This window comes from Lolium perenne, chromosome 5 (assembly GCF_019359855.2).
Source record: "Lolium perenne isolate Kyuss_39 chromosome 5, Kyuss_2.0, whole genome shotgun sequence".
In the NCBI taxonomy this organism is placed as follows: Eukaryota; Viridiplantae; Streptophyta; class Magnoliopsida; order Poales; family Poaceae; genus Lolium; species Lolium perenne.
Genome location: NC_067248.2, coordinates 39,100,790 through 39,112,116, shown reverse-complemented (window position 1 = coordinate 39,112,116; position 11,327 = coordinate 39,100,790).

Below are 11,327 nucleotides of genomic sequence, written 5' to 3'. Positions count from 1 at the left end.
GTTCTACTTCCTCTAGTAGTTGTGTCGTTACTAATCATGTAAAGTAAATCAAAGAGCCCAAGGCCCAAGTCACTTCTTTGAAGAACGACTTGGTAAAGTGTTATGAAGGGAAATGCAAACTTGACACGATCTTGAGTGTGCAACAATCCCCCAATGAGAAGACTGGACTTGGATTCAAATCCAACAACGAGAACAATTCCAACAACAACAATAAGAATAAGGGCCAAGTACAAGTCAAAGACCCGGCCAAGATTGTTTGCTTGAAGTGCAATATTGAAGGGCACCATGTTAGATCTTCCCCTTTGAAGAAGAATAAAAAGGGAAGCGGCCTCAAGCTCAAACTCATATTCAACCTCAACTTGAAGGAATTCCATTTCCCAAGAAGAATCAAGCCAATGCTCCCATTGTGGATAAATCTATTGAGAAGAAGGAGACGAGAAGAATGTTACTACAAGAAAAGTTGCCATGGCCGACGAAGTGAAAGTCGCGCCGTGGTTGTTGATGCACCATGCCGATGATTTTTGTTGTCTCCGTGGTGGATGTCAAAACTTTTTTTCTCGTTTTGAGGCCATCTAGCCCGACAAAAACCTGCAAAATGTCGCGTATGGTGGCCCGGGACGTGGTGCATGATGAATTCTCGGGTGCGCCGGCCGAGTCAACGCAAATCCGCACCGCCCAGAGATGTAGGGCGTAGATGGTAGCCTCTCCAGCATTGTTTTTTTCTCGATCACACCATCTCGATCACCGCTCTCCGATCGAGCCGTTCACGATGCAGGATCATGGGTTCCGCATGTCATCCTCTATGAATGAAAATTCTTTCTTTTCTTCGATTTTTTTGACCCCTTGATTTCTAGCTACTTCCTTTTTCTTTTGATCCTGTACTGCCTTGGAAACGTTGAGACCGCTACTGTAAAATGGGACCCGCATGTCATCCTCTATGTAGAATCAAGTTTCTTTTCTTGGAGTTATTTTTGGCACCTGATATTTGGTCACTTGCCTTTTTCTTTCGATCTCATGCCGCCTTTGGAAACGTTGAGACCGCTGCTGCAAAATGGGACCTCCATGTCATCCTCTATGTACAATCAAGTTTCTTTTTTTTTGATTATTTTTGGCTCCTGATATTTGGCCACTTGCCTTTTTCTTTCAATCTCATGCCACCTTTCAAACATTGAGACTCCTTCTGCAAAATGGGACCCGTATGTCATCCTCTATGTACAATAAAATTTTCTTTTCTTGGATTAATTTAGGCTCATGATATTTGGTCACTTGCCTTTTTTTCTTTCGATCCCATGCCACCTTTGGAAACGTTGAGACCCCTGCTGCAAAATGGGACCCGCATGTCATCCTCTATGTACAAGAAAATTTTCTTTTCTTGCATTAATATTGGATCCTGATTTCCTTTTTCTTTCGATATCATGCCGCCTTTCAAACGTTTCGACCGCTGCTGCAAAATGGGACCCGCATGTCATCCTCTATGTACAATCAAGTTTCTTTTCTTGGAGTTATTTTGGCTCCTGATATTTGGTCACTTACCTTTTTCTTTCGATCTCATGCAAAATGGGAGCCGCATGTCACCCTCTATATGCAATCAACTTTTTTTCTTGGATTAATTTTGGCTCCTGATATTTGGTCACTTGCTTTTTTTCTTTCGATCTCATGCCGCCTCTGAAACGTTGATACCGCTGCTGCAAAATTGGACCCTCATGTCATCCTCTATGTACAATAAAAATTTCTTTTCTTGGATTAATTTTGGCACCTGATATTTGGTCACTTTCATTTTTCTTTCGATCTCATGCCCCCTTTCAAACATTGAGACCGCTGCTGAAAAATGGGACCCACATGTCATCCTCTATGTACAATAAAAGTTTCTTTTCTTGGATTTTTTTTCACCCGCTGATTTTTGGCTATTTCCTTTTTCTTTTTATCCCCTGCCGTCTTGGAAACGTTGAGACTGCTGCTCCAAAATGAGCCCCGCATGTCATCCTCTATGGCACCTGATATTTCATCACTTGACTTTTTTCGATCCCGTGCCGCCTCTGAAACGTTGAGACCCCTGCTGCAAAATGGGACCCGCATGTCATCCTCTATGTACAATCAAGTTTCTTTTCTTGGAGTTATTTTTGGCACCTGATATTTCTTCACTTGACTTTTTTTCGATCCCGTGCCGCCTTGGAAACGTTGAGACCGCTGCTGCAAAATGGGACCCGCATGTCATCCTCTATGTACAATCAAGTTTCTTTTCTTGGAGTTATTTTTGGCACCTGATATTTCGTCACTTGAATTTTTTTCGATCCCGTGCCGCCTATGAAACACTGAGACCGCTGCTGCAAAATGGTACCCGCATGTCATCCTCTATGTACAATCAAGTTTCTTTTCTTGGACTTATTTTTGGCACCTGATATTTCGTCACTTGACTTTTTTTCGATCCCATGGCACCTCTGAAACGTTGAGACCGCTGCTGCAAAATGGGTACCGCATGTCATCCTCTATGTACAATGAAGTTTATTTTCTAGGATTATTTTTGGCTCCTGATATTTGGTCAGTTGCCTTTTTCTTTCGATCTCATGCCGCCTTTGAAACATTGAGAAAGCTGCTAGCTAATGGGTCCCGCATTTCATCCTCTATGAGCAATAAAAGTTTCCTTTCTTTGAGTTATTTTTTAACCCTAATTTGGTGTTTCCAAATTCCAAAGAAACATGTGATATCTTGATTATTTTGCAGACAATAAACAGTCCCTCCACGGAAATACAAATTAAGTTTTTTTTCTAAAACGGAAATGCAAATTAAGATGAACACAAATATTAGTTATCATAATAGCTGATCATACATACATACTTGCTAAGAGCAAAATATTAACATAAATTTACCACCCATACAGTTCACTAGCAGTTCATATAAGAAAACCTTATATAACTATAACTACAAATGCATTTGCTAAGGGCTCATGGGACAAAAGAACTAGACAACCACGAACTTCATGACCAACATGTCGCAGCGGCATCGAAAGATCTTGACCTTCCACTTTGATCCAATGTGAAGTTTGGTACCGGGGATGAACTTTTTCCACCTAGAAGTAACAGCCAAGCGACCATCTGTGGGACTGACGGAGTACCGTCCCTCCACGGTGAGACCTTCACTCTTCATGACGAGGGATATCTTGCCCCTCCGGCTGGCATTGAGATTCTTGGAGATACTTTTAGGCAATTTATGATTCAAAGCAAGAGATACCACCAAAAATTAGTCAATGGCACTAATGCACCTAACCATGTGAGACTTTGAGCAGAGAAGACATCAAGATAAGAGCAGTTATACTCTCATATACTCACGAACATAGCCTTCTGATGCGTCCTAGTCACCACACGGGTGGCCACAGCGATGAGCTCAGACCTCAGTGATCTGGCTGGGGCAGGTGCAGGAGCCTGGGCTGGTACGCGAGCTGCTGTTGATGCAGGAGACTGCTGGGAAGGTGCAGTAAACGGTGCCTCTAGAGGAACCGGTGCGTACGCAGGAGCCTGCTGGGCAGATGTAGTATATGGGCCCTCTACAGGAACCGATGCTGATGTAGGGGCCTGCTGGGTAGATGCAGTAAACGGGGCTGGTACAGGAACCGGTGCTGATGCAGGAGACTGGGAAGCCGGTGCCAGTGCTGGTGTCGGTGCCCTTAGTGACATCCGTTTTTGTTCCGTTAGGGGATCTGCAGCTTTGATCATGTTAAGCCCAGGTAGCTAGAACAGAGAGAATGGTTTAGAACAACTGCTTGGAATGCAGCTATCAAAGGATATGAGTACAAGAAAAGTTACATATTATATATTTGGAAATATCTCCAACTCTGTAAGCAATTACGTATGTAAATGGTTCATTCGATCACTAAGTCATCATTGAATATGTGGGAGCCATTATGGATCTCCAGATCCCGCTATTGGTTATTGGTCAGAGAGAAGTCTCAACCATGTCTGCGTAGTTCATGAACCGTAGGGTAACACACTTAAGGTTTGATGTCGTTTAAGTACATATGGAATATGGAATGGAGTTCGAAGTTTTGTTCGGAGTCTCAGATGGGATCCAGGACATCACGAGGAGGTCCGGGATGGTCCGGAGAATAAGATTCATATATAGGAAGTCACTTTCCAAGTTTGGAAATGATCCGGTGAATTTATGGAAGGTGGTTTCTAGAATTATCCGGAATAAATCACTATGGAAGGTGGAGTCCTGGTTGGACTCCACCAACCCTAACTTGCCCACCAAGTGGGAGGGTGGAGTCCATGGTGGACTCCACCTCCTTGGCCGGCCAAGCAAAGGGGGAAAGGGGAGAGTCCCAACCCAACTAGGTTTTGTCCATATGGCAGTTTTGAATTGGGGTCTTATTCGAAGACTTGGGCAAACCCTAGATGTGTTCCACCTATATAATGAGGGACAAGGGGAGGGGGCCGGCCAACCTAAAACCACAAGTTGGCCGCACCCCTCAAGGCTGCCCTAGCCGGCGCCCCCACTGCCAAACCCTAGCCGCCCTCCTCCTTCTCCTCTCCCGCATATGCTTTGGCGAAGCCCTGCCGGAGATCTCCACCACCACCACCACCACGCCATCGTGCTGCCGGGATTCCAAGGAGGATCTACTACTTCTGCTGCCCACTGGAACGGGGAGAAGGACGTCTTCATCAACACCGAATGTGTGACCGAGTACGGAGGTGCTGCCCGATTGTGGCACCATCAAGATCTTCTACGCGCTTTCGAAAGCGGCAAGTGATCGACTACAGCAACAACGAGATCTAATCTCGTAGGCTTTGGAAATCTTCGAGGGTTAGTCTCATGATGTTCTCGTTGCTCCCATCTTCTAGATTGCATCTTGGCTTGGTTTTCGTTCTTTCGGTAGGAAATTTTTTGTTTTCTATGCTACGAATCCCATCAGTGGTATCAGAGTCGTGTCTATGCATAGATTGGTTGCACGAGTAGAACACAATTGTTTTGTGGAGGTACCTTTATGTCCATCACTCTAGGCGCCACAACAAAGCTTCTTGATAATATGATGATTAATTACTCTGAATGGCACACTGAAAGAGCTCCACAAGGTAAGAAGGTAAATTCTGCCGAAGAAACCTCCTCCTTGAGTGATAAGATTGATGCTATTATGTCTATGCTTGTGAATGGTAGGATTAATGTTGATCCTAATAATGTTCCGTTAGCTTCATTGGTTGCTCAAGAATAACATGTTGATGTTAACTTCATTAAAAATAATAATTTCAACAACAATGCTTATCGGAATAATTCTAGTAACAACTATAGGCCATATCCTTATAATAATGGTAATGGTTATGGTAATTCTTATGGGAATTCTTACAATAATAATAGGAATACACCCCCTGGACTTGAAGCCATGCTTAAAGAATTTATTAGTACACAAACTGCTTTTAACAAAACTGTTGAAGAAAAGCTTGGTAAAATTGATATACTTGCTTCTAAAGTCGATAGTCTTGCTGCTGATGTTGATCTTTTGAAATTGAAAGTTATGCCTAATGAAGATAAAAATATTAAGTCATTTGCTACAGCAAACGCCATCCAAGTTAGAATTAATGAGAATATAAGATTGATGGTCGAATTGCGTGCTAGGTGGGAAAAAGAAGAAAATGCTAAAGAGAATAATATAGCTAAAGTTTGGACTATTACCACCACTAGCAATGAAAATGCTTCACATGTTGACACACCTCCTACTATCAATGGTAAAATAATTGGTGTTGGCAATGTTTCTACTCCTAATGCAAAGCTTGCAAGACTGCCTGAAACTTCTAAAACTGCTAAAACTGCTGAAACTGCCTGTGATAAAACTGCTGAAATTTTTTCCAATATTGGGGACAATGATCCCATTGCTTTAGATCATAATGGTTTAGATTTTGATGATTGTCACATCTCTGAAGTTATAAAGTTCTTACAAAAACTTGCTAAAAGTCCTAAAGCTAGCGCTATAAATTTGGCCTTTACAAAACATATTACAAATGCTCTCATTAAAGCTAGAGAAGAGAAACTAAATTGTGAAACTTCTATTCCTAGGAAGTTAGAGGATGGTTGGGAGCCCATCATTAAGATGAAGGTCAATGATTTTTATTGTAGGGATTTCTATTTTTGTGCCCTCGGTTCCTTAGTTGTGCTCAGTTTTCCCCAGCCCCTTAGTTTTTCCTCACTTTTCCCCAAGTCCTTGTTTGAAACCCGCAGAAGGCAGCTCAGACGGCAGGATTCCCGTTAAGTTGACCGCTCCGTTCTGATGTGTGGGGCCGCGTCGTGTGGGCCCGCGTCGCGTGGGGCTGGTAGAAAGGGACCGCGTGGGACAGGACGAGAAGCGTTTGGTTGCACGTGAGCAGGAGCTGGGTTTTGGACGTTCTGTGCTGACGTGTTGCGCCGCGTCGTCTGTGGGGCCGCGTCGTGTGGGGCTGGTAGAAAGGGACCGCGTGGGATAGGACGAGAAGCGTTTGGTTGCACGTGAGCAGGAGCTGGGTTTTGTCTCTCTCGGCCCAAATTGGCATTTTTAAGAGCACCTTTTCCCCTCTTTCTCTCTCTGTCTTTTTCACCAAATTAGTATCAAATCTAGAGAAGCTTCTATTTATGTCTTTCTTCAATATGGCTGCAAATCTAGTAGCAAATCTAGTAGCAAATCTCTGGGGTTATTTATGCCTTTTGGCCCTCGTTTTTTGCCCAATATGGCAGCAAATCTAGAAGCTAGTATATGATAAATTCACAACAGCATAATCAGAAAACTAAGTATAATACATAAACTGCATACAGCAGCCAAAAGCAGCCAATAACGTTGTTAATGTTCACGACAAACTAAGCTGAAAAATATACAAGACGCACGCAATGTATGGACAACAAGAAGATTAGGATAGGGACCCCAGGATGAATGAATTTGTTCTTCAATCCTCCCCATATATTTCTTCCTCCCTCCATTCGTGCATTACCACAAGGAAATATTCATTGAACTCCTTCCGTCTGCAGTGTGAGGCCAATACATCCTCCAAACGGTATGGCCTGTGTTCATTTCTCAAACCGTAGAGTCCTATTCTATCCACACGTAGTGGCCACTCATCCCAGGCCTTTGTATCATGAGAGTACTCTCTGATATAACCCAAATCCGTGTAGTAGATGCTGCCAGGTTGAAGTGTCGGGTACACTCTGGTGTCGACGGAGATACACCGGGTATAATTCACGAAGAAGGCATTACTGCCAATGTTACTGACCGGATGGAGAGAGCGGCTCTGAGTGTCCACACGGTACACCAATGGTCTGCCCGCCAAAGCCTCGCTGACCAACAACACAAGCAGCAGATCACCATCCGACTTCACAAGGTAGAACTTCTGACGTCCAAGTTCTGGAAATGAAATTAGTGTCTCCATCTTGACAGTGCTCGCGCGCTGCTGCAACTGTACATTGGTGCACACTATTCTTCCGATCTCAAAATTGTCCGCGACTACCGCATACAGTTCACCATTGAACGGGGTAATGCAACGCAGACAATGGTTCTTGATCGAAAATCTTCCTTCTCCCCAATCTTCATTTATATCCTTAGTTGGAGTGCTCTCATCGACCCAACCAATTTCCGGCGGGTAATGTGCGGCAACGAAGACCATAGTCGGGGATTTGATAACAGCGACTGATTTCAGAAAAACAGATGGCATCTGCGCCTCAAACATCGTGTTCGATTTCTTTGTGAGTGGGTTCAGCAGCCGTATCTTGTGCGGCGGGTTCTTCTGGGCAAGCACGATGACGCCACGGGAAAAGCCGACGAAGTAGAATCTAAAATATATTGAAAAGATAACATTCAGCACTAAGATTGAAAATAAGATCTATGGTGATGCCACGGGAAAAGCCGAGGAATTTGAACCTTGCACGAACTGCAGATAGATCTATGGTGACGTAGCGGGATGTGCCGAGATGGAGGAAGGTGAACTCAGCGGCGCGTGGAAGGGCGTGGTGTAGCATGATCCATTCGTGCAGGTGCACGTCGGGATCAGGTAAACCAGAGCGCCAATTTCTACAGACTTGCCTCATAGCAGAGTAGCTGTCCACGTACTCCTCTTTCGCCAATAAGCATTCGCCGATCTTGTGAAGTGGTCCGTCAGCCGTGAGACCGGCCCAGTTCACGGAGGCGCCGCGCTTGGATGCGCCGCCCTCGGATGCGCCGCCCTCGGCGGTGACGGGCTCGGCGGCGACGGGCTCGGCGGCGACGGGCTCGGCGGCGACGGGCTCGGAGGCGACGGGCTCGGAGGCGACGGGCTCGGAGGCGACGGGCTCGGGGGCGATGGCCGCCGGCGCATTCTTCTTCTCCATCGCCGGCAGGGAGGGCTCGTACGGCGGTTGGGGTTTTTGGAGAAGTTGATGGGACGTGAAGGGGTGGTTTCGTGCGTGAGCGATAATGAGACGTCGTGTGCAGAGGGAGGGAGAGAGGGGCTTACGCGTCCTAAATGCGACCCACGTCAACAATGGCACGTCTTCCACGTCTGCACCGCGACACGCGTCAACAATGGCACGTCTTCCACTTCTGCACCGCAACACGCGTCCTCGAGTCTAACCCTGGAAATTTAGATATACTCATGTATACCCTCGAGTCATATACTAGCATTTTTTGTATGCTCAGTTTTCACCTTGAGTGCTAATACTGGCTAGTGCAATATACTCAGTTTTACCCTCAAGTGGCTGGTCAACAGAGAGTCAACAAATGGGATTAACTAGTTAAATGAGTTATTTAATGTGCAAAAAATTCCGAAAAGGAGTGGCACTTACTCATGGAGTCTTTACCACAAATTTCCACTTCTCAAATCATAGATAAATCGTAGATAAATCAAGTTTCACCACAAATTGCCACTTCTCAAATCACCTAGTAGCTATGAAGGTGCATGGTTTTCCATAATAAGCCCTACCCAAAACAGCTTTCCCCAAAACATACTTTGTCTGAATGAGACCATAATTTTCACACTCATGTAGATTTGTATTGCAAATAGTTTGAGGTAGGCCAAGATGGGTTTCATTGTACAAAACACGCATTTTCCATTTTTTAAATCTCATATTTGAATCCCTTAGTCTGTTTACTACTCACTTGCCCTTGGTTTCTTGATACTACTCAGTTTTGCCCTCTCCCTTCACAAACTCTCACAGACGCCCAACATTGCCCTGATTGGTCTAGCCCATGTCACGCGGATCGTGCCCGACGACCGTTGATCGTATGATCTAACGGGCAGGATAACCCCTATCTCTCTCTCTGGTCGGGGCCACCACCCTCTCTCTCTCTGTCGTCGGTTAGCTTCACGCAAAGTTTGGTTTTCTGCATTATTTTTCACGAGCTAAATTATAAACTCTTTTTAGGCATTACTTTTCACGCAAAAAATGATAAACCATCACCGATTTGTTGTAGCCATTACTTTTCACGCACAAAAATGATACACCATCACCCATTTCGTGTACCCATTACTTTTCACGCAAAAAATGATAAACCATCACTGATTTTATTGTAGCCATTACTTTTCACGCACAAAAATGATAAACCATCACCGATTTGTTGTAGCCATTACTTTTCACGCACAAAAATGATACACCATCACCCATTTCGTGTAGCCATTACTTTTCACGCAAAAAATGATACACCATCACCCATTTCTTGTACCCATTACTTTTCACGCAAAAAACGATAAACCATCACCGATTTCTTGTAGCCATTACTTTTCACGCACAAAAATGATACACCATCACCCATTTCGTGTACCCATTACTTTTCACGCAAAAAAATGATAAACCATCACCGATTTTGTTGTAGCCATTACTTTTCACGCACAAAAATGATAAACCATCACCGATTTGTTGTAGCCATTACTTTTCACGCACAAAAATGATACACCATCACCCATTTCGTGTAGCCATTACTTTTCACGCAAAAAATGATACACCATCACCCATTTCTTGTACCCATTACTTTTCACGCAAAAAACGATAAACCATCACCGATTTCTTGTAGCCATTACTTTCCTTTTAGGCATTACTTTTCACGGTAAAATGATAAACTATGCCCCCACAACGGTCGACTCCTCCTTAATTTATTGTGTATAAACCCCCACAACGGTCATCTCCTCCTTATTTTATTGTGTAAACCCTACAACGGTCATCTCTCCCTTATAAACACCCACACGGCCATCCCTTGTGTCAATAGGTTCTGCCTCTCTCTTCTTTTCGTTCACATACACTTTATCCATTGCCATGGCTTCCACGTCTCGGACGCGGACCGGAAGGGGAAGGGGAAGGGGAAGGGGAAGGGGAAGTGGATCATCATCATTGCCACCACCACCGTCAACACTGCCATTGATCATAGAGGAGTTCTTCATCGTCGTCTATGAAGACCCTTTGGTCAAGAAGGTACGTACGCGTTCCCACATATATGATGCATGTGATTAATTATGGGCATGTTCTAAAAAACCTTTAATTTCAAGGGTTCCCTAATTTCAAACGATCGGCGCTCGATCTCTTTGCAGGAACTCCCAAAAAAATTTGCGGACTATCTTGACGGCAAGGAGCCAGCTAAGGTGTATCTGCGAGCAGCTGACTGCGGTCCTCGTCTCTGGACCGTGGAGGTCCTATTTGACGGACAAGGCCGGATGTACCTCGACAAGGGCTGGGAGAAATTCGCCATCGCGCACGGTGTGGATTTCGGCTGGTTCGTACACTTCAAATATGAAGGCGATGATGTGCTCACAGTGAAGGTGTTCGACGGAACAATGTGCAGGAGGTACTACTACTCAGACGACGAAGATACTGACGATGAAAGCGACGACGACGTGAAGCCATGCATCCATCCCCTTTAGATAATTAAGGGGATTATGACCAAGAATATATATGTAGCTTCATATGCATCGATTTAGAGATCTAGCTATTTTCTATATATTATGCATGTAAAAAATAATATCGCATTTCCACTATTATTCGAGCACCACATCCTCCAAACGATGCCGATGCCGATGCCGATATCGGCATGGTCAGAACGGCTATGCTCGCCGCCACTGCTAGGTCAACGTCGGGATACACAAAGTTTAGCATAAGAGTCACTTTAGATTAAGCTGCGAAAATGGGCTGAGGCGACCCCTACAGAGTGGCTCTATATTATATTCTCTAAATAAAATAGACGACCACAGCGGTCATTGGCTGCGGAGGCCCCACAGAGCGGCAATATATAATTTTCTATAAATAAATAGACGACCCACTGGTCATTGGCTGCGGCAGCCCCATAGAGCGGCCCCATTTGTCATTGGCAGCACCGCGTATACAATCAGGAAATAAAACGGCCCACGCGTCAGCGGTAG